A 27,254-nucleotide genomic window follows, 5' to 3' on the forward strand; every position below is an offset into this window, starting at 1 on the left:
CCATCATCCCAAAGAGACACAAAACCACTTTCACTGACATTTACCTGGACTGTTTCCTGGTGGTGGAATGACCGGCGCAACGCAACACATTTTCAAGAAACTGCTAAAGATCCATCTTTTTCATAAACACTTCACCCAATAATACTTAATCTTTGTTACAAAAAAAAAAAAAAAACACCTTTCTATGTGTACTGTACTAGACTAACTGGGACTTGTCACTGCACTTGTTGCTTTTTATTATCTTTAATTATTATCTTAATTGGTTAGTCACTTTGGATAAAATGTAATTGTAAATGTTAAAATAAGTTATACTGTAAAGGTATACGGTAATTGCTTTTTATTGTGGATATTTTTACATGTTCTAAATTATATACTAAGCTTCTATTTCCTATCAATCACTTATCTTGATGTTTAGTGTTTGTTCAATTACTAATACTTTAAATATGCAGGTAATTTGTACTCATACATTTAGTTAATTTAAAAGAAATTGACTGTACATTTGCTATTATTAAGAACGTAATTAGAGATGTTGTGAAATTGGATCTGTACAAATAAAAAATAAAACTGTAAATTTACAAACATTTGTATTTGAATTTATGTACTTGTGTGCATTTTTTATACATAATTTCATTGTTATTTTACACATAAAAACTATATTAAAAGAAAATTACTGTAGATAGACAGCATTACTATATAAAATAATTTTATAAAACCTTAAATTTACAGTATTTAATTGTTTTAAAGGTGTATATGACTTTTTAAAACATTAAAAATCCCAGTAATTACATAAGATTTAATGTAATATTAAAGATATAATCTGTTATTTAATTATGGAAAATTACTGTATTTTAACGTGATTGTTTTTTGCCGTTATTTTACGGTAATTTTCTGGCGCCCCAGCTGCCGGAATAATACCGTTTTTTTACAGGTTTTTTTTTTACAGTGTTCCCTGGTGCTATTTTGCAGTTCCAGAAAACAATTCCGCCACAGACCAGGAAAAACCTTGTCTAAAGTCAGTGGCGCGTTCAGATGCTATTTTAAGGACGCATGCTTGACCATAATGTAGCGTGTGCACAACGCACATACACTGCTTCTCTCATCTACACAGACGCACCAGTTCACATTTTTGCAAACCATACATAATTACAAGGAAAATATTCCACATGAGGGAAATCATTATGGTGTCCATGAAGACATGAAAAAATAGACATAAATCTAGCTTACACATTTACCCAAATTATTATACGCCTGTTTAACCGAAGCTAATTTGGGTGGGTTTCTCCATCCCCAGTGTCACTTCTCTGTCTTTTACGGCCCTGACGAGAACGTCGGTCTCCTCGGCTGTGAACCGCTCCTGGCAAATCCACCGTTATAATAGCAATCCGCCATGGAACAAGCGCGCCTGCTCTTAAAGGGAATGTGAGATGTCGCTCTGATTGGTTTATTTTACGTTACACCCAAACCACACCTATGAGTAATGAACCTACTTCAGACCAACCCATTTTAGATTTGTGTCGAGTTCAAGAGTCATTTATCCCGCCGGTATAATAGCAACAGCGCCTGAGATCAGCCCACAAAGCTACTTGCGTTTCGCGATTGATACTTGCGTTTCAGATTGGTAAAATAGGGCCCCAAATGTACTTAAGTCCAAGTTCAAAATTAAACTCTGTGAACAGCTCCACTGTTAACATAGAGCTGTCTGAAACACTGCCAGCGAGACATTAACCAGGAAGCGTTTGTCCGAACTGTCTTTGCGAGAGAACGCAAAAGTTTTGTGAGCGAGTGCAAAGTTTCTTGGGGGAACGCAAAAGTTTTGATTTTTTTTTTCTCCCATCCCATATTTTTTCCACCATCATGTCCCTTTAGGGCCGCCATATAAAACAAAGATTATGGAGTACGTTTTATAAGAAAATACTATTTAAGACTTTCTTTCATTTTCTTTTTTTACTACATTATAATTTTTATATCTGGTTTAGTTAAAGTTTGCAGAGACATGTGTGCAAAACATGGTAAATGATGTTCTAGGTTGATGATTGCACACCTGAAAAGGTCTTTATAGGTCACAAGCATCTGACAACAGACAAAAAAACACAAGCATCTGACAACAGTCTGACAAAAAAAAGTAAAGAAAAAAGAAATATCCCACATACAACTTTGAATGGGTGCAGCATTAGGGAATTATTACATTATTACTATTAGAGTGATCTTTGAGATTTATGACATTATGCATGAAGTAAATAACCTTTGCAATACTTATAAATCATGTTTAATTTGTTTACTTTATGAGCCAATATCAAATCCATTAGCACTTTGTATGACAAGACGACATGAACTCAGATGTAATTAGACAATTTTTCTGAGCATTAAAGCTAAAATACAACACTGATATACCATAATGTGACCATAAATTTTTATCTACGGTTGTTGGCCCTTCCAATCCACTTAGTTGTCATATTCTAGGAAAGAGATTTGCCTGCTGGTGGACCAAAATATCTCTTTTGTAATTTGTGACAGGTTTAGAATGTAAAAATGTCAGCTGTAACCTTTGAAGAAATACCCTTTCCCAAAAGCTTTTTAGGGTCCTGTCAGAGTATCCGACAAAATCAGCACTCAGCTGTCAAGAGCATTGTTTAATGTGCCTCTGTCAAAATGTCTGTAATTTGTAGAAAATGTCATGTCAGCATTGCTGGGTGTGTGTTATTATTCACTCTTTACAGGTGCGTACCGTATATTTCAAAAGAGGTGGAAAATCTTTAAGAGCATCTCGGCGTATAAAACAACTGTCATGTTATCAACACGGGCAGCTTTTTAGGCCTATGTTCCGTGTTACTCAGATATCGATCACATTACGGAATTAAATTGGGTTATGGCTGCAATTTCATGTTGACTTTAAACATCTGCACTGCAATAATTCAAAGATTTCACCAATGCAAGAAGATAAGAACAATACACACAGGCGGAACTTGAGTAATTATCCATAAACCTCCTATTCTGTATGGTTTCAAAAAACAATAGAATAGTTATAATGTGATTTAGACATTGTCCTCTGATGCAGTTTCATTTATTTTGCTGTGCAGTGGAAGCGGTTGACTTTTCAGGAAGCCATCAAAAGATACGACTGAACCATCAGTCTCGCCGCTCTGGGAGCCTTCAGGTCTGATAATCACTTTCAAACATTGTTTTCTGTCAGTCAGTAACACAGCAGATATGAATGATAGCCATGTTATCATCGCCTGCTGAGTCTGCATGAATTACAAAGTCAGTTTGCTGTCATAACGCCTGTATTTTATGGTGGAGATGCTTTTAACAGGGTGGCTGCCGTTGGTGAGCATGGGGTCTGAAAGACAAAAGATGGACTTAAAATGTTTAATCGGGTATTGTTTAAGTTCTTAAAGGCATGCTTTATTTAAAGCTTGGCATAATAACGTCGATTCTAATTTAGATTATATTGGTAATGCAACTGCTGACAGTGATAGTGAGCTTTTGATGTGCAGAAATCCTAAATGTCAAGCCAATGCCATTTACTGACAATTATTACTGGATCATGAGACTATGTCAGTGTAGGTCACTTTTTTCTCTCACCTTTCTTCTTCACGGCCCACTGTTTCTCAGACCAAACTAATATGTGTTAATTTATTGCATTTCTCAGTGTGATTAATTGTAGTAAATTATAGCACTTTAAATTGACGGCAGTGGTTAAAAGTTATGGGAAACTCCTATAATGCAATTTCTATAATAAATGTATTTTGTAGATCTTCTGTGCTCTAAAATATTTTCAGTCTGTGAGTTTAATTGAGTGTGTGACTCATTGGGCGGCAAATGTTACTAGCTAATAACCATTTTCAATGGGCCACAAAATGGTCTTCCTCAAGGGGGCACAATCAAATCTCAGGACGCGTTTATGTTTTAGCTCTATAATCATTAAATCTATTCATTCAGGAGTGGTTTATGACATACACAGGGAAACCCATCACAGCAATATATATAAAATAATATTAATAACGATGATAAATAACAGTAATCATGGATCCATTTCATGGAAAAGAGATTGTGCAAGACAGGTGCAGATTCCAGTCATCACCCACACACTGTGATTTATTATAAGTTTTCAGGAATTTGTGCCTAACCCAGAATAACACTGGAATTTCTATCTTTCTCTTGATGCCCCACAAAGAGAGTGGTCCTTTAATCCTTAAGTGAAGAGCACTTGTGGGCCCACGTCATGTCTGGTACTGGCACCTCGCTGATGAGGGGCCCTAGAAACAGCAATGTCATTCTAAGATGTTGTATGACTGTACTTCAAAAAAACATGCATATTTTGAATGTGTGTGTATATGTATAAATTTGGGCTATCAAAATGAATGTGTTAATTCATTAAAATAAATGAATTAACCCCCCAACAGGTTAACACGTTAAAAATATTTAACCAATGTATCCAGGTTTTTTTTTTCCCTGTGAATGTGACATCAATGTGAAATTATTACAATTTAAAGATATATTAATATGTGATATAATCATGATTAATTACATAAAAATGTATGATTAATTAGTTACATTTTAAAAACGACTAATGTAGATAGATAGATCAAGGGTCCTGTCACCGGGAAACTGACAAACCATTGGCAGATTTTTTTTCTTCTTCTTCTTTTAAGCATATAGTAACTTAATTTGAAAACATTTTTGCTTTTCAAGTAAATATATCTTGTTTAAAAATGTTTAGATATTTGTACTGCATGGAGAACAAAACAAGATGAGAATACCCAGAAGGAAAATCATTTTTCCTTATGCACTATGGATATATGTTTTTTCCCCATTTGAAATGAAATATTTCTTTCATATACATCAGATGTTATGAGTATCAGAACAATACTGTGTTTACGATTTTTCTTTTTTAATTATTGTTTTTGTTTCTGCCTCAGACAAAGCATCACAAATTCATATCTGAATCACAGCTGGGGCTTCTCTAAGCATTCCCTTCCCATAAAAAACAAACAAACAAACAAACAAAAAGTTCTTTCTCCCACGTTCATTCTGCCAGAACTGCTTAGTTTTGCTTTTAAACGATAATGCAATAGTCTTCCTTTCTTTCCTACATAAGCAATAGTGGCCTACTACTAATAACAACAATATATCATAAATTTGACCATGCAAGAGTTTAAAGCAGAAGTCGATATTCAATCTGAGATGTTTTCCTCTCATTTGTCTTCATGTGAATGATAAATACAAACTGGGATTTGATCCAAAAGCAGGAGCATATGTTTGGGGTGCTCAGCTGAACATGCACTTCCTCTGCACCTGGCTTACCCGTGCACAAATGAACTGTGTCTATAAAAGCATGACTTTAACATCCTAGTTTTCTAAAGAGCATCTTCAAGCCAGTTGAATTAGGAAACTTGCAAAAATGACATATATCATTGATAATCAAAATCAATGTGCAACTACATCAGAACACGTCACACTTAATTTGAAGTTAGAAATGTATTATACATACAGATAAATTACTGTGGGATTTCACTCCCAGTGTGATTACGTCTTAAAGTGTCCCTTATTATGCTATTTTAAAGGGATAGTTCACCCAAAAATGAAAATGCTGTCCTCATTTACTCTCCCTCAAGTTGTTCCAAACCTGTATGATTTTCTTTCTTCTGCTGAACACAAAAGAAGATATTTTGAAGAAAGTCGGTAACCAAACGACTGATGGACCCCATTGACTTCCATAGTAGGAAAAAAAAATACTATGGATGTCAATGGGGACCAGCAACTGTTTAATTACCAACCTTCTTTAAAATATCTTCTTTTGTGTTCAGCAGAAGAAAGAAAATCATACAGGTTTGGAACAACTTGAGGGAGAGTAAATGAGGACAGCATTTTCATTTTTGGGTGAACTATCCCTTTAAAGGTTCACATAATAGGTTTACATGCATCCAAGGTCATACAACATTTTCTCATAATATACTTCGCACATCACCTAATTTCTCAAAGATTCGCTCTCTCTAAACCCCTTCTTTCCAAAAGCCTACTCTGCTCTGATTGGTCAGATGGCCCAGTCTGTTGTGATCGGTCGACAGTTACAGTGAAACGAACAGGGACGATGGCATCGTTTTTTCCGTATCAATTCCAGCGCAGAGCTGAAAGCAGCGTCTTCTCGACATGTCAACACAAACCAATCTCTTCCAGCCTCGGCTACAACTGCAGTGTTTGAGGGAGGGTCAAAGTAGACATTCGCGGGCAGCCAATGAAGTCCACAGGATGGCATTATGCAAATTTGTCACATTTGTTACTTGGGTGTGTAACAGGAATTAAGACTAGAATTGCTGACGACTCGTTTCGGCAGTTCAGAATCAATTATTTCTTTTATAAGACAATAACTATATTTATATTGCACTTTGATCCTTTAAAACTTTGCAGACCTTTTACATTCACCGTCAGCTACATTACACACTACATGTAAGGTAATATTCAAAAGGGCATTTTAAGTTGAATGCAAACTATGAGTCTGAAGCTTGCTGCCCTTTCATATTTCAAGTCTGTGACTATAGTCTGTAACAAAGCCCCTGTTGTTTTTTTTTTTGTTTTTTTCTTTTTTTTTCTGATTTGGAGCCTACAGTAACAAGACCCAGGTGGCATTCAATGGTGATCCTCTCTTCTGTTAAGCTGGACTGAAATCTTTCAAATTGGTTAAAAAATTTTCCAAGGGTAAAGCAGTTAGCAGTAAGATGTTGTTAATATTTCTGAAAGGTCTTTCAAAGCTTTCTATTTGAATGTGTTAAAATGTCATTTTTCCTGTGATTAAAGCTGAATTTTCAGCATCATTACTCCAGTCTTCAATGTCACATGATCCTTCAGAAATCATTCTAATGTGCTGATTTGCTGCTCAAGAGAATTATTATTATTATTATTATTATGATTATCAATGCTGAAAACAGTTGTGCTGCTTAGTATTTTTGTGGAAACTGTGCAATAATTTAAAGTCTTTACTGTCACTTTTATGCTAGCTGAAAAAATATTTTAATGATTGTGTATATCTTTTATTTATATTATTTAAAAATGATTTTAGGCTAATTCATTTATAAATAATTATATAATAACATATACATGTACATGCAGGTTTCTTATTAGCAATTATTGGCAGAATTTGTTGCAGTATGTTATTTGTTTCACCTCTCCATCAACATGAAAAGCAATGCATTCACTCCACTTCTTAATGCAGTCTTTCAGCAGAGACTTTAGTTCTGTCAATATACTCGTGTTCATTGTCCCTTGCTAAAGGTTTCTCAGTCAAAGAAATCGAATGCCAAAGGACATAGTTCGGCAACACAACTACAACACAAAGCTTGAACTATTTATGTGTCTCTCACAACAAAAGTTCTCGGGAGCCGAGAATCAGTCACCTCCGTGGGCCGTGTTTATGAAGATGAATTTCTCATAGATGGTTTTGCAACAGGGGATCTCTCAGTAGCTGTGGGCCTAGTAGATGGTGGGTTATGGTTCAACAAGATGCAAAAGGCCTCCTAAGAAATCGCTTTGCTTTGGCAAACGTTTCATGAATGTTAAATCATTTTGGATCTGCTAAATGAATAAATGTAGATGTGAATTTTCGGATGTTTTGTGTGCTGTTGTGCACTTTGGCACATTGCTGTGGATTTTTTTCTAGGTTGTCAGGCATCAATGTTCTTCTCATCAGTTATTCTTCTGATATCCTGGAGTCTTTATGAACCAAACATTTCAATTTTGCACCCATTGGTTGTCACTTCATGCTTTCTAGACGTGCCCTATAGGCTAATCTGTTTTCCAGCTTGCCTTTCCTCAAGAATGGTTTCTCAGGTGAAAACCGCCTCTTTTAAGACCTCTTGTGATTGAAACGTTTACCTTGGTGGCGAATGACTCCCCTAGATGCTGAGCAAGCACTTCACTGACTTCCACACATTTACACTTTTTGACTCCTCCTCTGAGTTTGTCTCGTTTCTTGAATGTGCGACATCTTAAATAGCAATGCATCGATTTCTTGCTGGCTGCACTCTCATTTGATACAAAACTTAAGTGTCTAATGTGTTTTAGCATGTGCGTCACTCTTTTAGATCCCACAGAAGTTCCCCTGGGTGTCCTTTGTGCTGAGTGTGTATGAAGCCTTTATGGTTTGATGAGCCCAGGTGCATTTGTAAAAGCTTTTGAATATGTTGCATCTAGTAAACACATGTGAAAAGGCAGCGACACAGTTGTCCGTGAGAAGAGACACAATAGAGACCTTTTCAAAGGACAGTGTTGGAGTTCAGTGTGTTTTCAGTATCTATTAAAGAGATGACAAAAATAAATTACACTTTCCATGAATACGGTAGTCTCTGTACATGTAAAACCCACAAATCAAATATTTTCTTTTCTTTTTTCTTCTTTTTTATGAGATGTTTGCAGTTTTTGCTGCTTAACATTTTTTTGTAGAAACAATGATACCATACAAACATTTGTGGTAAAAAAAAATTTTTATAATAATAGTTAAGAAATTAATAATTGTAGCACATTTATAATGTTACAAATGATTTCTATTTAATAAATGCAAATAATTGTTGTTCATTGACCTTTCTAATAATCAAACAATCCTGAAAAAATAATAACAGTTTCTACAGAAATCTTAAGCACAACTATTTTCAACATTGATAATAATCATTTTAAAATGATTTGTGAAGGATCATGTGACACTGAAGACTGGAGTAATGATGCTGAAAATTCAGCTTTTCATCACATGAATAAATTATATTTTAAAATGTATTTAAAAATGTAATTAATTTAATTTGAAATCATATTTTGCAATATTATTATTTTTACTGTAATTATGATTAAATTAAAGCAGCCTTGGCAAGCATACGAGATGATGAATATAGACAATAAAACAGCTCATATAAAATTGTATAGGAGGCTGATTATCAACATCTTCTAAAGGTTAAGTACCTCTTTTCTCTGACCTCCCTGTCAAAAAAAAAAGAAAAAAAAAAGATTATTTATGCCTTACTATATGTGCAATTGCAGCCTAATTAACCAACAAAACTTTCATTTTCTCTTGAAATACATGCCATGTTTCACATAAATCTTTTCACACATTTTGTAACTAATGAGACTTGGACCAAACCCTGGACATGTTTTGAACGCTTTTTCTGGGTTTATTGATCCGTGATGGGCTTTCAGAAATGCCTGCCTGATAAAGTAAGAAAGTATTCCAATGGGGCAGTACTGAAGGGATTTCTCTTTGACAGCCCCCTCTCAGCACATTTAATGCAATGCACAAGGTCATGTAGATGTATGCATAATGGACCTCACGTTGCCAGCGGCTCATTAGCATTCTATGAGATGCAAACCCCAAGAATCCCTCACAAAAACCTCAATTAAAGCTGTTAGGTTCCCGGTGTCTCAGGGAAAATAAAACTGGCGGAGTCATTTGTTAATGTCTGAACCTGTTTATCACACGGAAATGAACAAGTCAATGTTGTTCCTATAGTGAGCAGAACTCCTATAAAAACTGATTAGTATTTAATCTACAGATATACTGTATGATGAATGATTCAGGCATGTAATGCAAAGTGTTAAGATGTGATGCGTTTCTGGGAGGGACTTCTAGTAAAACTTGCATTTATTTGATGACAAATACAGTAATAACAGTAATAGTGTGAAATATTATTATAATTTAGAGGAGCTGATCTCACACACATTTACAGGGTGGATCATGTGTTTGTAGTGAGATTGGTGTTGCATCACTGGGTGGGTAATGGAGGCCGTGTGACGTTTGTGGCCCGGGGATGATTTTTTTGATCCAGCTGGACTTTAAAGAAGTAGATAATGGCACCAGAGTGAAATTTTGAGGAGCAAGCATAACAATCAGCAAACCGATGTTTCCTTATGAGGGTGTGTTGCATAGTTGTCCGTTGCTCCTGCCAAAATGCTCTTAAGTCCCCTGAACAAATCTACTGAAATATCTCTCATAAAGACATGATCAGTTTTCCTCTCCGTTTGCCTAATATCCCTTCACTTTTATAATAATTGAGCTCTTCCATTTCTAGAATGCACTTTCATTTTGCTTCCATACATGATCTACTAAAAGTACACTACAGATGAAGGCCACACTGTTTTGAGGAATACGCAGAGCCACTGCACAGATATTGTTGTAGGTGTACAGGCACTGTATAGTCATGCTGTGTTCTGAATACTGATTTTATTATGAAGACAAAAGAGGATGTGTCGAGGGAGTCATTAGGGCAACTCTTCTTGCTTTTAAAGTAGCATCGTTTGACCTTAATCACTGACATGAGCCTTTGTAAAGAGAATTAGAGGAGGTGTCAAGTGTGAAATTACATCGGCGTATGTAATAGCACACTTGTAGCCTTCAGGGAAAGGTGACAATCTGTAGGGGATTGGTTATAGAGATATAGAAGAGAGCTTTTGTTTTTCAAGCTTTAGCTTGTGTTTGTTTTAATGCTTGCATTTTCACATGTTTTCATAGAGCAGGAGTAGGGCTGGGCGATATGGCTGAAAACTGTATCACGATATAAGTGTTTCATATCGGTCGATATCGATAATTATTGAATTTTTTTATAACATATTTAAAATAAGGACCAGTCCAGGAGACAAATATATTACATTTAAAGATTTTTTATTTTAAACTTAACCTACCTCTGATTATAATCCCATCAGTTATAAAGGCAGAAATGTCAACACGACCATGGAAAACTCAAAAGTCTAAAATCACAATGAACACTTAACAATTATCTCTTAACATTTAGGTGCAAAATTAAAGAATACGTAAGAAATGCTTTATAAAGGGGTGGGCGATATGGCAAAAATATAATATTACGATTTCTTTCTATAAATTCTATAAATCTATTTCTTTCTATTTTCTATAAATTATACATTGATACTTATTAAAGCTATTAATAAAGTTATTAGTCAAGAGCAGTGAGTGATTTTCTCTTTACATTTTGTTGTTTTATTAACATTAAAGGGATAGTTCTCCTAAAAATTCTAATTTTCATAATTTACTCTCTCACAGTGTTTTAAACTCGAATAAGTTTCTTTCTTCTGTTGAAAATAAAAGTTATTTGGAAGAATGACCAATAGTTGATGTACCAGAGTGACTTCCATAGTATATTTTTCTCCTATGAAAGTCAATGGGGACCAGCTACTGTTTGGATACCCACATTCTTCAAAATATTTATATTAGAAAATATTAGAAGGCAATTAATACAGGTTTGGAACAACATTAGAGTGCGTAAATAATGAGATAATTTTTATTTTTGGGTGAACTATCCCTTTAAGGACAAGCGGCAGCGTGTTTACTATTACTGTCTCTTTAAAAGCTGCGCGCGACGCGTCTATTATACACGCATTTGACAAGCAGATTTTCTCTCAATTTTCTCAAGTTTCCTTTCACTTTAGACATATCCGACTAGTTTATGTAAACCTTGTGTGTATATAACAGTATTAGCAAAATAAGACTCGAAATATAACTTAGTCCAGTATTGAGGCGCTGGTAGACAGGCTTTTAGAGCATGCGAGCTTCACATGTACGCGCTGAGAAACGCACACGCTAGAACAGCGCATCAGAACCATTTTATGATCAGAACGCGAATAACAGAGAAACTGACGACGGTCTTGCATAATCTGCAGACGACATTGGTCTGACTACGGTCAGACTTTAAGTCAGGCGAGCTGACTTTTTCTGTTTTATCTAGTTACTAGAGAGTGAGTGCCTTTGTTCATGCAATCAAACTTGCTTTGTTGGTTTCTTCTAACGAAAAAAAAAATATATATATATATCGAACGTTTTATCGAACGCATTTTTTATTGATATTGATTACGTGTCTATCGCGATACATATCGTTATCGTTTTATCGCCCAGCCCTAAGCAGGAGTCTAAGTGACTGATTTACAAAGGCATTCTGTTTTTAAGGTCACAAAAACAAGTCAAGCCATGTATCACCACAAAATAAATAAAATGCATAAAGGAATTGAAGCCTTTTTGGGACCTCTGTGCATGTACTCTGATTCATATTACTGTAATGTGTCCATCAAATATTCCTTCCTTCCTTCCAAACTTCCTTAACTTATTTCCTCCAATTCTAATTACTGTAATGTATCCATTAAAATTCCTTCCTTCCTTCCTTCCTTCCTTCCTTCCTTCCTTCCTTCCTTCCTTCCAAACTTCCTTCCAAACTTCCTTCCAAACTTCCTTCCTTCCAAACTTCCTTCCTTCCAAACTTCCTTCCTTCCTAACTTCCTTCCTTCCAAACTTCCTTCCTTCTAAACTTCCTTCCTTCCTAACTTCCTTCCTTCCTAACTTCCTTCCTTCCAAACTTCCTTCCTTCTAAACTTCCTTCCTTCCAAACTTCCTTCCAAACTTCCTTCTTTCCTTCCAAACTTCCTTCCAAACTTCCAAACTTCCTTCCAAACTTCCTTCTTTCCAAACTTCCTTCCAAACTTCCTTCTTTCCAAACTTCCTTCCAAACTTCCAAAACCTACTCAACTTTCTGATACGGGTGTTCACATCATGCACTGGGGCATTCATAAAGATTGCATTTTTCACTGTTTTTTAGCTGTATTTACACTGTTTTATCATTGCTTTTGTTGTTATAGGTTTTGTAACTTGCATTTTTTTGTGACATCTAGAGTTAATTTTCTACTCAAAATGACACATTCATACTCAAAAATGATCCATCAATTGTTACCGTTATTGTGTACTATAGGCAAGTATTGAGATCTGGCTGAGTACAATATTACTTCTATTATGTAGATATGTTTTCTACACAATATCTACTGCATAATTTACTTAGATGTTCTAACCAAACACTTTAAAAGCATGGCTTAATTCAGTGTTATAGTGTTTGAGAGTAAAATGTACTTCAAACAGAGTATTATAAAGTTAACTTCAACTAAGTAGAAATTCCTGAACAAACTTTAACCGGCCAAGTTAAAGTTACTTATTTTCTTTGTTAATTTAACTTAACTTAGTTAAGTAGACTTTACTTAATTCCATATGTGCAAAAATTTGCAAAAGACAAATTGAGTACATTTCACTATTGTCTTTTTTTTTTTTTTTTTTTTAGGGAAATTATATCACATGACCTATTAACAGGGAATATGCAATTCAGCTTCACAGCAAACTTTTAAATGAATAGATATATATTGCACCCACAGAGTGTCAAGCAATGTTGAAGCACTCCATATTATTTCAGTAAATGTTAGTATGTCTTCAGGTTCAACAATGTGGACTGCAATAGCACATCTTCCACAAAAGCTCATTTGAATTTATGAGATTTCACAGGAGAAACCAATCCTGATTTTATTTCCAGCTCTAAAATGAGCTAATCTCAAACCCGGGTGATAATTACTTCACCTCGAAAGCACCTGAAGGTAGATTACTGGATATGTGGACCATAGACTCAATCAGGAGATGCTTTTGTGATGGAAAATATGACAGATATCCAACAGATTCATATATAATGGATGTACAATAGAAACAGGGCTGTCTAGCGTGCTTTTTGAGAGAAGTCCATATTTCCCTCAATTACAACAGCATTCCCTAGTGATGAAAGAGCCTATTTCAGATTTTTGGTCTTTCATTACACAGTAATTGGACAGCAAATCAATGTTTACCCAGACCTATGCATCATATTTATGTAACATATTTATTTGGACACACATTACCTAAAATAAAACCATTCAGAGAGCAACAGAATCACATAGTGGATGTTCGCAATTACTGGATAAAGTGTTTTTACCACATAAAGCATAAAGATCAAGTGTAATGAAATTATTATCATTCTTTTCAGTGGATATTTTTACATAATAACTTTTGCACCTACCTGCATCACGTAATATTAGGTTTTCACAATCCTCAAGTGTGTTCTTATAAATTTGGTTGGAAGTATAATGTATGTCCTGAAATATTCCAGGAAATATATCACAGTATTAAAAATAATATGAGACTATGACAACCACCTGCTTCTCCAAACTGTGAGATTTGATTTATCAGTATATTAGTCTGCTTATATGAGTGTTTATGACAGGTATGTGTCCATCATGATGTGAAAAATGCAGCAACACCTACTGACATTTCCCAAATCTAAATTGATCTATACTCTGATGTCTGATAAGTGTTTCTGTTTCCAGTGTGTATATTTTATTGTATTGCTTTATTTTTAATAGTTATCATTTTTTATGTTATGTTTTATTTAAAAGAAACTTATTGTATATAAATGTATGATTTTTTTTCAACATCCCTAAAACTGAACTTTGTTATTTATTTATTTATTCGTTCGTTCGTTCGTTCGTTCGTTCGTTCGTTCGTTCGTTCGTTCGTTCATTTATTTATTTATTTATTTAATTTCATTTGTTTAAAAGTTACTGTTATTATATTATATAAACTTTAATTGTCTTTTTCAAAATCTCTAAAACTGAACTTTCCTCTTCTACTAATTTAATTTAATTTTATTAAATTAAATTAAATTAAATTAAATTAAATTAAATTAAATTTCATTTCATTTTTTATTATATTTAATTTTATTTATTTTCACCCACATTCCATTTTTTCACTGTCAACACAAACATAGCCTACATCAATATCCATCACAACTCAAAATCTGCAAGTGACACAAGCAGGTCAATTATTCCCAATTATTCTCTTCACATTTGACCTAAAGATTTCCACACTTTCGTCAAGCTCTTTTTTCCCTCAAGAGGCAGGGCAGTTCATGGATCGCATTATTAGATTGATTGTGCCACCTGCCCTCGCCAAAGGAGTCCCTCTACATTTATCAATAACTTTGTGTTGATTTTTATTTATTTTTTCAAACTCACAAACATGTCGATAATACTTTCATGGCCAAAATGGGCTCTTGCGGAGAACTGAGACATAAGGCATAGGACTCTATTAGTGGACATACTATATTAGGAATAGTTCATGAACTTGAAATGATGGTGTTCCAAACCAATACGACAGATTTTACAGTGAAAGATAGAAGTAATTATGAAATGGCATGTTGTACTTAATGTACTTAATATGTACTTATACACTAATTGCTAATTGGGTTACACTTTATTTTAAGGTGTCTTTGTTACACTGTAATTATACATTTAAGTACTGACTGACTGCATGTACTTACTATATGGTTAGGATTTGGGTTTGTTTTAGGGTTAGTTGCATGTAATTATGCATAATTTATAGTTATTACTATAGTAACTACATGTAACATAATGTAACAATGACACTGTAAAATAAAGTGTTACCCTAATTGTATATGTAATATAATAATGTATTATTTATTCTAATATAAGAATCTAGTAATAATATAATCATATTTATAATATCTAATATCATAATCTAATAATCTAATTATGTATTTCCCATTTAAATCTAGACTTCTAAAGACTTAGAATAGGTAACACTTTATTTATTTAGTCCACTTCATTCATTCTACTTCTAACTATAAGTAACTTTGCAACTACATGTCAACTACCGGTCATTTGAGTATTAGTAGAATACTTAAAGGGTTAGTTCGGCTTAAAGGTTAGTTCACCCTAAAATGAAAATTAAGTCATCATTTCCTCACATTGGTGGTGTTCTAATGCAGTATGTCCTTCTTTCTTTCTTTTTTGGACCAAAACCTTGTCCATATAGCGACCAGCATCAAGCTTTTAAAAAAGATGCAAAAGTATCACAGAATGGTCTCAAGTGACACATGTTGTATATTTAAAGTTTTCTGGAGTATACGATAGGGTTTGGTAAAAAAAAAAAAAAAAAACACATACATTTAATATATAATTTAATTAAAATACTGACCTTGGCCTGCTAACACTTTATTTTGATGCTCCCCAACAGAAATTCTACTGACTATAAGTAACTTTCAAGTACATGTCAACATATTCTATTAATCTGAACCCTAACCTAACAATCTACTAATACTCTAATGAGAGTCAGTTAACATGTATAGTTGCAAAGTTACTTATAATGTCTAAAGTGGACTGATGAAATGAAGTGTAACCGTATAATGTAGCACACAAGTCTTGTGAACTACTTTTGTTAAACTTTTGTCATGCTTTGTCATAAGAAAGAGAACGAACAAAGTGTGCATAATCAATGACAGAATTTTCCATTTGTTCCTTTAACGAAAAGCTTTTATTTTCATATGTATTATGCTTGGTCAGGAGGCAAAGCAAATGTTATAAAGTGTAAGGTGCATCTCTAAAAATCTGTGAAAACAAATGCATGCTCACTATATTAATCATGCCACATCGATGCTTTGCCATTCTGAAGGTCTTAAGAACATTTCCGATGAAAGTGTAATGACATATCAGCCTTTATTTAATGTGATAAAACCATTATGCAAGCACAAAGCCACAACACCATTAATAATGAATTTGCATTAAATATTAAAAGGTGTTTTATTGCATTTCAGGCACTCGTGAAGTGTAAGTGCTGTATGTGTGTGTTTGTGCAACCTCATCGCCAAACTACACTCATAAGGCAATATTTATTATAACAAGGCCAAGGCCTGCTCCTGAGCGCTGCCTTTGAGACACTTGCAAGGATGGGTAATTAACACAGCCAATTATGAGAGAATAATCCTGCATGGGTCTTAAAGAAGCTCACATCTGGAGTCGGATCAAACACATGGAGCCGTGGGACAAGAGTGGCACGATCTCAGTCTAATGTGGGCCGCTGTTCACTAGTTTGATCACGAGTTTTGGAAGTACAAATTCTTGTATACTTCATAAATAATCCAAATTGCTACTGACATGTTTCATTTTAGTGCTAATTGGTGCCACGATGCATTAAGAGGATTTGCTATATGCGGTTCAGTGTGAGGAAAAAATGCAATCGACACATCACAACTGACTCAATTAAGTGCAACTTATCAAAAACAGCATTCTGATTTAGCTGTAACTGTTTGCTAGTGGCATATCATTTACAGTGAAGGCAAAATACCAGATGAATTGTTTCATTCAATCAGGTTTATACATCTGTGATAGGGGCCATTCCACTCTGCTACTTTTCCATTGTTTTTCAATGTAAAGCGCTAGACGGACGTTTTGGCTGTTAAAAACTGGTCCTTATTGTTGTATTTTAAAGTTGTACTGTATTTATTTTTGTTTTGTTTCATTTCATTTAGTTTTGCATTGATTAATTGTGCACCAAGAAATTGGAATGATTTATTTTATATTATTAGGATAATGTGCACTTAATGTAAATAAATTAAAAATAAAAACAATACAGAAATGTTAATATAAAAAGTAAATAGGGAGCATTTTAACACGCATTGTCCACTATATTAGTCAGTTCAGTGAAAATGGTGTCTTTTCGTCAAGAGACTTGAGAGTTTTCTGTGTTCCACATTGGAAAGAAAGTCATATAGCTTTGTAACGAGATGATAAAGAGTCGATGAGTTTAACAGAATTTTCATTTTTGGGTGAACTATCCCTTTAAGAATTTTTAATTCTTGCTGAGGAAGAACATCCATATCACAACATCTTCCAGTTACTAGCTATTCTGGACGACAAACTGTTTTGCTTTCACGTGGACGTACAGTATGAGGACTTTCAGTTCCCTTTGGTAATTTTGGCAGAGCTCAACCCACTAAGAGGAATCTGGTCCTCAAACATGTCTCCATTAATGGACATAGGGCTCATGTTCACAGTATGTCTGCTTTAAAGGGTTAGTAACCCAGAAATGTAAATTCTGTCAGTAATTACTCACCCTCATGTTGTTCCAACCCTGTAAGACTTTCGTTCTTCTTCGGAACACAAATTAAGATATTTTTGATGAAATCTGAGAGCTGGCTCACTCCTTCATAGGCTGCAAGGTAATCGATATCTGCCATCCCAGAAAAGTTAGTAAAGACATCGTTAAAATAGTCCAAGTGACTACAGTGGCTCAACCTTAAGTTTATCAAGCGACGAGAATACTTTGTGCGAAAAATAAAAATAAAAATAAATAACAACTTTATTCAACTATTCATTTTCTTGTGTGTGTGTCTCTGAGTGAGTTTGTGTAGTGTAACAGCGCAGCGCTTCTGGGTTGTACACTGTAAACCCAGATTTTGTTTCTAATTAAACTTACGAGTAATCATTACTTATTCTTTTATGTTTAGTAAAAACCTGCTATCATTACTAAACAACATTAGTTGTTTGTACTATTTAGCTGAAAGATTCATTGCACTAATCATGTTAAGCTAAGATAACTCGCTATGTTAAGCTTCTGTAAGGGAGGGGCGTGGCCTATTTAAACCGGTGACAGTGCGCAGAGTGCGCCATTTAAATTTTGAACCGAAGAGTCGAACATTACCAGCTTAACTTATTACTAAACAGACTGACTTTATTTCTGTCAGACGTCTACAAAAGATCTTGTTGAGAATCAACAGAGGTTTAGATGTTGATTATTTATCGTTTCATTTGTAGTCACCATGATGGTGAAAGGTGTTGGCTTTAGTTGGGCTCTTGCCTTTGACATTTAAACATTATATGTTCTCTGGCTGCTTTAACTGTGACTTTGAAAGGCACAATAGATATAACAAAAAGCCAAGCGTAAACTGATCAATCGATTGTAACTGCTTATTAATGCTGTTATCAATAGAGATTATAAGTCACTAAAATCAGTAGCACTTGACTTTTGCTGTTATTTTCCAGCAGAAAATCCAACGGAATTGTATATGAATCTCAACAATGGTGACACTTGCAATGCATGCTGGGTACCCAATAGTAAACCTATTATCCTAAACCATGTAAATTCAACATAACATGTTTAGTTTCAGCTTGTGTAAAAGGTTAGGGATATATGTTAATACAACTCAACATGTTTAGTTTCAGCTTGTGTAAAAGGTTAGGGTTCCATGTTAATACAACTCAACATGTTTAGTTTCTGCTTGTGTAAAAACTAAAGTGGTATAAGGCAACGGGTTTCCTCGCAATTTGCGAGTAAAGTCAACTAATTCGGGTTAAGAGTGTACGTCAGAACGTAGGCTCACTATTGGCCAGCATCATGCGCATCACACACATGACCAGCGTCGGCCAATAGTGAGCCTACGATCTGACGTACAACCCAGAAGCGCTGCGCTGTTACACTAAGTCAACAGCTTAGGAGAATGACATGGAAGACAAGAGATGGCTGAATAAAGTCGTTATTTTTGTTTGTTTTTTTGCGCACAAAAAGTATTCTCGTCGCTTGATAAACTTAAGGTTGAGCCACTGTAGTCACTTGGACTATTTTAACAATGTCTTTGCTAACTTTTCTGGGATGGCAGATATCGATTACCTAGCAGCCTATGAAGGAATCAAAAATATCTTAATTTGTGTTCCGAAGATGAACGAAAGTCTTACGAGGTTGGGACAACATGATGGTGAGTAATTACTCACAGAATTTTCATTTTTGGGTGAACTAACCCTTTAAGACCAATAATGTTGCTCCATGGGAGCACAGTGGCACCAACTTTTGGACAATGAGTTACTAGTGAGCCGAAAGCACTATCATTGAAGCTCAATGAAATGTGTGATTCAAAATGAGTGCATTAATCACAAATTATGTTTCCAGGAGTGTGTCGTATGCTTATCTTAATTAAAAAGCACAGTACTTGTCATTAAAGTCCCAGAGGCAAGGCATATGTCCTTAAAAGTTGACCTTTAATTATTTGTTGCATTTTGAGAAGTGTACGATATCTATCAGGTCATTAAAGTGGACTATATTTTGAGCTGCTTTTCCGTGTCTGTACTTGACCACTTGACCTCCAATTAGTGCCTCATTTGGCAGTGTCCCACGCTGCTATGATTGACACTCTCGCTAAAAACACTGCTAAGCTCATTTGAGCAGAAACTGTAACTCCAGCAATATTCGCTTTTCACCCACAACCGCCATAATCCCACAAAGTCCCATTTTAGGAAGTCTTCTTTATTCCCCGCTGCATGTGATCCCCTACCAAGAAGCAAATACTCTTAAAGGGCTATTGGGAAAACATGGCTCAAGTCGTGTTATTTCTTCTTCTCCCCCTCTGCTATATATTCGAGCCTCGCTCTGTAATAGAATGGCTTTAATCCAAAACGTGTTTGGTAAACCAGTATGGAAAATCTTGTTCAGAAGATTAGCGAAGCAGCATCCGAAGAGGCCTCATTGCAGCTTATGACTGGTGGGGAGCTTTGCTGTGTGTTTGTGTGTGTGTGTGTGTGTGTACTGCAATACTTCACATTTCTGCATCGCACTGAATGGGCTCAAACCTTCTGTGTTGTGGATTTAGAGCCCCTATATTGTGTTTTTAATAATTATTTCATGTATATGCTATCTTGTATACCAGTGGTTCTCGGTTGATTTTGCTTATAATTTGCATTTAAACACATCAGATGGCGACCCAATGCAGTTTTGTTATCTGTATAAACTGTTATCTGTTTATGTTGGGGATTGCCCCACTGAAAACTGGTGGATTATATTATTGACCGCTGCAGAACTCTGGTCAGGGAGTCGGAGTCATCAGATAGAGTTTAGTCGTTTATTGCACAAGAGTGACCATATACAATAGTGTACATGAGGTAGTCTCTGAAACAAATAATATAACAGAAATAAATATTCACAGTCTAAAATTATTCAACAACTTAAGAGATTGCAAACTCAAATATAAACATCTCTGTAAAGTGCACTGATGCATGAAATATAAATCGAAAAATATATTAGTATGAGTCTGTAATAAACTGCATAATAAATTGACAAAACACCAAAATGTGGATTATAGAAATTGGACTGTCAGTAATAAATGACAACCAGTGAAAGATATTATCCACGGAGAAATTCACTTCAAGCTAATAAACATGAACAGTACGAGCCGCGATGCTAGCGGGATAATCCGCTCGTTAAGCAGGATCAAATTCAGGGTTGCCAACTCTCACGCATCTCGCGTGACAGTCACGCATTCAGCCTCAATCTCACGCTCTCACGCTCAACAAAGAAATCTCACGCAAAAATAGACATTCTTCTGTGCTGTATTTTTTTTTTTCACTCATGTGCACTAAATTTCAGAATTACTATAAACAATTCAGGCTCTTAACTACTGGATGGACCACTAGTTATGGCGCAAATTAGTTAAAAATCTCCCAGAACCTAGAGCGAGCACGCATGCGAGACAGAGACTGTCGTCCAACCGATAGCGCGCGCACGCACGGCAGAGCGCATTTTATCAGTTGCGGTGCCTTCATCTATAGGCTACACTGCAGCACGACGTATATTCACATCAAATGTTAACGCAGAGGAACGGGACACTGCAGTTCACAAAAGTTCATTATTTGCATGTGCTTTAAAGCCTTGCCGGTTAAACATGTCATTCGCTGCTGATGCGCTGTTCAAATATGCGCTTTACTGAGCGCGTACACTCGACGCGCATATGCACTAAAAGCCTGTTACTGGACTAAAAGTTATCTTTTGAGTCTTATATTGCGCTAATACTGTCAAATATGTTCAATAAACAAGTTGGTTATGTCTAAAGTGAAAGCAAACAGAGAAAATTAATTAAAATCTGCTTGTCATATATGCGTGTATAGACGCGTCGCGTGCAGTTCTTAAAGAGACAGTAGCCCTAATAATAAACATGCTGCCGCTTGTTCTTAAAGAGATAGTTCACCCAAAACCAAACAGTTGCTGGTCCCCATTGACATACATAGTAGGAAAAAAATATACTATGGAAGTCACAGGGGTACATCAACTGTTTGGTTACTGACATTCTTTCAAATAACGTTTATTTTCAACAGAAGAAATAAACTTATTCAGGTTTAAAACAACTTAAGAGAGTAAATTATGACTTTTTGGGGGGAGAACTATGCCGTTAATGTTAATAAAACAACAAAACACACAGAGGAAATCATTCACTGCTCTTGACTGAGAACTTTAAGTCTGTTGTGTTTTATTTTCATATTTGTCCATTTAATTACTTTCTTCAATTCTACTGTTAAATACACCTATAGCTGAAAAAATAAAGCACTGTTTATTTCATTTGTATATTAAGTTGTGTATGTGTAATATGTATCTCTGTTCTTAATTTTTAATAACAAAGAAAATAGTGACAAAGATTTCATCTTCGCCACTTTGACCTAAATGTCTGCCATTCTTTTTTATTTTATATTTTGTTACCTATATTTTGCTATAAGGCTTTGTTTTTAAAATAGGGACATTAGTTTGGCTGTAATGCTCAGTCACATGCAAAATAGTAAAACCAACATGAAAAAGAATCATGATAAAATCGTGATTTTTTCTGAAAAAAAAACAACTAAAATTGTGATATTATTGCCATATCGCCCACCCCAGGTGTAAAAAAGTGCCTAGATGTGCTTAGATGCTAAAAATGTGTTATTATTGATCATTATATCACACTACAATTAAACATAATGAAACATTCATTTGAATTGAAATTGTTTTATTAGCTTAGCTAATATTATTTATTAGCTTTTTCTAGAGATTGCAGTCATGCATGACATGGTGAAAAATGACTTGAAATAATACTGAAAATAGGTTAAGATGAATGTTAAAGGTGTGCCCCCTAAAAGCACAAGTGGCCCCTGCCTGGCCCCCCCCAGTTAGCCCCCCCCCCCCCCCCCCCCCCGTCGGAGAAGTCTCACTCCGAGCTAAACTGAAAAGTTGGCAACCCTGCAAATTACACTAAGAAAGATCGCTAAACATCAACTACAGCACAAACATGGTCTAATTTAGCGCAGTTGGGATACAGTGTGACAATCTATTATTCACAATATACATAGAAGGAGCACTTACTTTGTCATAAACTTTCTCTTGCACATAAACACAGCATATGAATGCGTGCACGCGATATGATCGCTCGGGATTCATAAATTTTGGGGCATCTCGCCCGGGGGGCGGGGTTACGTTCTGCGTCACTTCTCTCATGCGGGTTCTCGTCGACCAGGGTCAGCGCGCACACAGGCAGGCACAGAACTAGCTAGCGAACCTAGGTCATAAATCTAATAAGTTATGTTTTTTACAACACGTTTTTTGATGGAAAAGAGATGTTTAATTTCCATAGTCTTTGTTTAGTGAACGAAAGCGAAATCAGGAATCGCGGTCTTTCAGTTTGTTTACCTAGCTACCAAGGGTTGTACAAGATGTGCTTATTTACAATGGCCAAGTCGCGTTTCATATTAACAGATGAATAGGCTTCGCTCAGTTTATTAAATACATCCAACCTGAAAATCACGGTAGGACTGTGCAAACAAAGTAGACTATCTGTCTAGCATTGCCATGTCAGTGTATTGATTCATTGTCCCATCATAGTTTGTAAGAGACATTTCAGGTTGGATGTATTTAATAAACTGAGCGAAGCCTATTCATCTGTTAATATGAAACGCGACTTGGCCATTGTAATTAAGGCTACAGCACATCTTGTACAACCGAAATGGTTAGCGCTTTTCCCAAATATCACTTTTCATAAGGTATGGACAGTGCCAAACAAATTTTTGTTTGATAATAAAACAGAAGAAATCCATTTTAAAAATATTCACCGTTAAATTACCCTTGTAATAAATATCTAAGTAAATTTTACAGTAATATTTCCCCACTATGCTCTTTTTGCCAAGAGGAGGAAGAATCTATTTTACACTTATTTTACTTTTGTTCTTATACTAAACAATTTTGCCTTCAAATTTCAGCTTCCATATTTCTTGCATTTCATCAGTTATGTAATATTTCTGCCAGTAAGGTTATTTTTCACTCTGATGTCTCTGAAAATAAAAAGCTAGATGATATATTAAACTTTTTCTGTATGATGGGAAAATACCACATCCACAAAGCAAGATACCTTAAATTCAAACCTAGTTGCAAAATTTTTGCTTATGATTTAGTTATTATTGTCTTCACTTCAAAAAATCCCCTCCAATAAAAAAGCTTTGAAAACATCCTGTATTATAGAACAAGTTTTATGTAAATTGTAATTGTATTTTATTTACTGTTATTATTTACTTTAATTTTCTCTGTATCCCCACATGTTCATGTTCATTGTTTTGTGTTATTTCCATTGTATTGATTTATATTGTAATGCAATAAAAAAAATAAAAAAAACATCTTGTACAACCCTTGGTAGCTAGGCAACGATAAACAAACTGAAAGACCGCGATTCCTGATTTCGCTTTCGTTCAAAACAAAGACTATGGAAATTAAACATCACTTTTCCATCAAAAACGTGTTGTAAAAAACATAACTTATTAGATTTATGACCTAGGTTCGCTAGCTAGTTCTGTGCCTGCCTGTGTGTGCGCGCTGACCCTGGTCGACGAGAACCCGCATTAGAGATGTGACGCAGGACGTAACCCCGCCCCCCGGGCGAGATGCCCCAAAATTTATGAGTCCCATGATCGCTCAACTGGAGTAGCTTAGTGAATAGCCAATTACGCTGAGTCTGTATGTGCTGAGAACGCTGCACTACGTTATTTGCTTACAATGCAACTTAAAATATCACATACGCTACCAACTTAATATTTAAAGGGACAGAATTCACAACAGTTTATATAATGTATGGAAGCCACCCAAGAGTAAACAAAGTTGTAGTTGTGATAAAGGTGCATGATATCAAAGTGTGAACATTTTTTTTTTTTTTTAAGTATACAAACATTGACATTTTTTTTTAATTACCACGACATTGGGTTTGTTTGGTAACATTTTACAATAAGATCATATTATTTAACACTAGTTAATACATTAACTAACATTAACAAACAATGACCAATGCATGTGATACATTATTTATTATACTACTTTGTTAATGTTAGTTGAATTAAAATGCAAGTGTTTATTGTTACCAGGTTCATTAAATAATGAGGTGCATTTTTTTAATTTTATAATGTATTGGTGAATGTTGAAATTAATATCAGCTGTGATAAATAAATGTTTTAGAGCTAATACAGTTAACTAATGTTAACAAATGGAAAAATATTGTAAAGTGTTACCGATTTTATTATTATTACAAAATTTTGATTATTTGAAATTGAATTAGGTTTTTGCTTATTTCATCTTTTGCTTTGTTTCTATTGTTGCGTTGCATAACCCAGCCCCACTCACAGTCAAATCTTAATGGTCCAAAATCATGTTCCATATACTTTTGTATTTAATATCAGATATATTCTAATTGGGTGTAAATTTGTTGTTTTGTCCAGCATTTTTGCTTAGATAGAATTACGATTATAAAACAGATAGTTCCAGTCCTTGATTCTGATTGGTTGAGCTGCGTTCAAAACTGTTGTAAATTACTCAACAAACATAAACCTGTGACCGTATTACATTAGTATTACCAGAGAATGTCTAATAAGGAGAGAACTTCCACTCTAAGTAAACTTCCGGCTTCTGAACTGGTTGCAGTTCCACTCTGGCTCCATATGAGGGCGCTCACAGGACGATTGCAGAATGAATGGAGGTCAATGGCGCTATACCCCTCAAAATCCACTTTTCTCAGGATATAATTTTTTGTCTAGTAATTTGAATGTTGTATTCAAAAGGAGATGCAAAGAAATTACACATTGCTGGGTGTTAGATTTTTTAGAGTCACTTATTTGCTTTAAAAAGTCTTTTAAAATGTTAATGACGTCATACGTCATACATACGACCAGAGATACTGCTTTACGGCAATCCTTCAGTCACTTTGGTGCATTCGCGCTCTGCACTTTCTTTTCTCTCAAGGCATCGACAACACAGCTGACACAGGTTAACACACGTGCTAGAAGAGTTTTTGTTTTGTTGTTTTAAAAGACCACGCTGAAAATACACACACACACACGATGCCATCAAGCGGTATCTCTGGTCGTAATCAGTCCTTCACTGACCAATCAGCGTTCATTAGCAGAATGCTAGCGTGTTATGGGCAACAACAACTCAACCTGTAAGAAATCGAAAGGACATAAGTACTCGTTCATTCAACTTTCAACCTATAACCCATGTTGAACTTGCAAAACCTACAATCAAATCTGAGATTTCACAATGGCAATCGGGTGAAAGAGACACATTTAGCCATCTAGCGCCATAGACTCCCATTCATTTTGCACTCATGGGTGATCGCCCCCAGTGGAACTCTGGTGGAACTACAACCAAAATTCGGTACAATAGGGACACCGTTTTTAAATCTAAAGTCTCCCTGTACATTTTTACAACGCAAACATCCTAAGCATTTAAATGGGTATTTGTTTAAAGTCGGAAATTTTTCCTGCTTATTAAAAAACAGCAATTTCTTTGCAAAAGGAATAAAAAACTGTACGAGAACACTAGCTGGTCTTCACTGAAGAGCTATCTTCACATGTAAGAAAAACAGTTTGATATTATTAATTAAGTAGTAAATGCTAAATACCTATATTTTTGTGAATTGGTGAAAATTCAGGTGAATATTGTTTCGTGGCCACGAATTAATAATACCTCAGCACGTTTTACTAATTTGTTCCTTCGTTTTACTACAGTATATTGTGGCCACGTTGTAATTCGTTAAATCAAAATGAGGGATGGAATTAGTTAAAGTGTCCACGATTTATTAAACAGTGAATTTAGAACAGCTAAGGGGGTTTTGGGCACTCCGCTCCGCCTAACAACGCCCCTTAGCTGTTCTAAATTCACTGTAAATCATGGCTTCGCTGGGCTTATTGCTTTAGTTGCACTTGGTTTAGGCTGTATTCTCCCTTGATAATGGGAATTGTTATCTGAGGGATTATTTAGCTACTCGTTTAGTCAAGGCTGAGATGTCACACTAACAGTGAACATGTCATCATGTCATCATGTGCCCCTACTGTATATGCTGCTATTCCTGGGAATGTATTTTTTGCAGTTCACTGGACTGGATTTGTTGCTTTTATAAAGCAAGGCAACCTTGGGAGTGGTAAGAAAGTGCATTACTCGGTCTTCTTGACAACCTACAACCAAACAGTGTTAGTTTTAGTTTTAGTTTTTTCTTCATTAGCTATGTAGCTGGCATCATACATGTATAACAGAGCCGTTTGTTTCACTGTCAGATTTAAAGGAGCATTGTTTCCGTCAGCAGTCTCGGCTCATGTCAGAGTCTTGCCCTGTTGAGCTGCAGAAAGTGATGTTTCAGACTCAACTTCTTGATGTGATTACATGAGACATGAATTTGTATATTTATGATTACATTTTCTTTTAATCATTCATAATCAGTCATTATGCATTTGTCATTTGATTTATATTTAAACATTTATTCGTATTGTTATTTATGTAATTTTATGTTTTTATATTACTTTTTTATTGTTGA

This window comes from Scardinius erythrophthalmus (genome assembly GCF_964197995.2).
Source record: "Scardinius erythrophthalmus genome assembly, chromosome: 3".
Classification (NCBI taxonomy): domain Eukaryota; kingdom Metazoa; phylum Chordata; class Actinopteri; order Cypriniformes; family Leuciscidae; genus Scardinius; species Scardinius erythrophthalmus.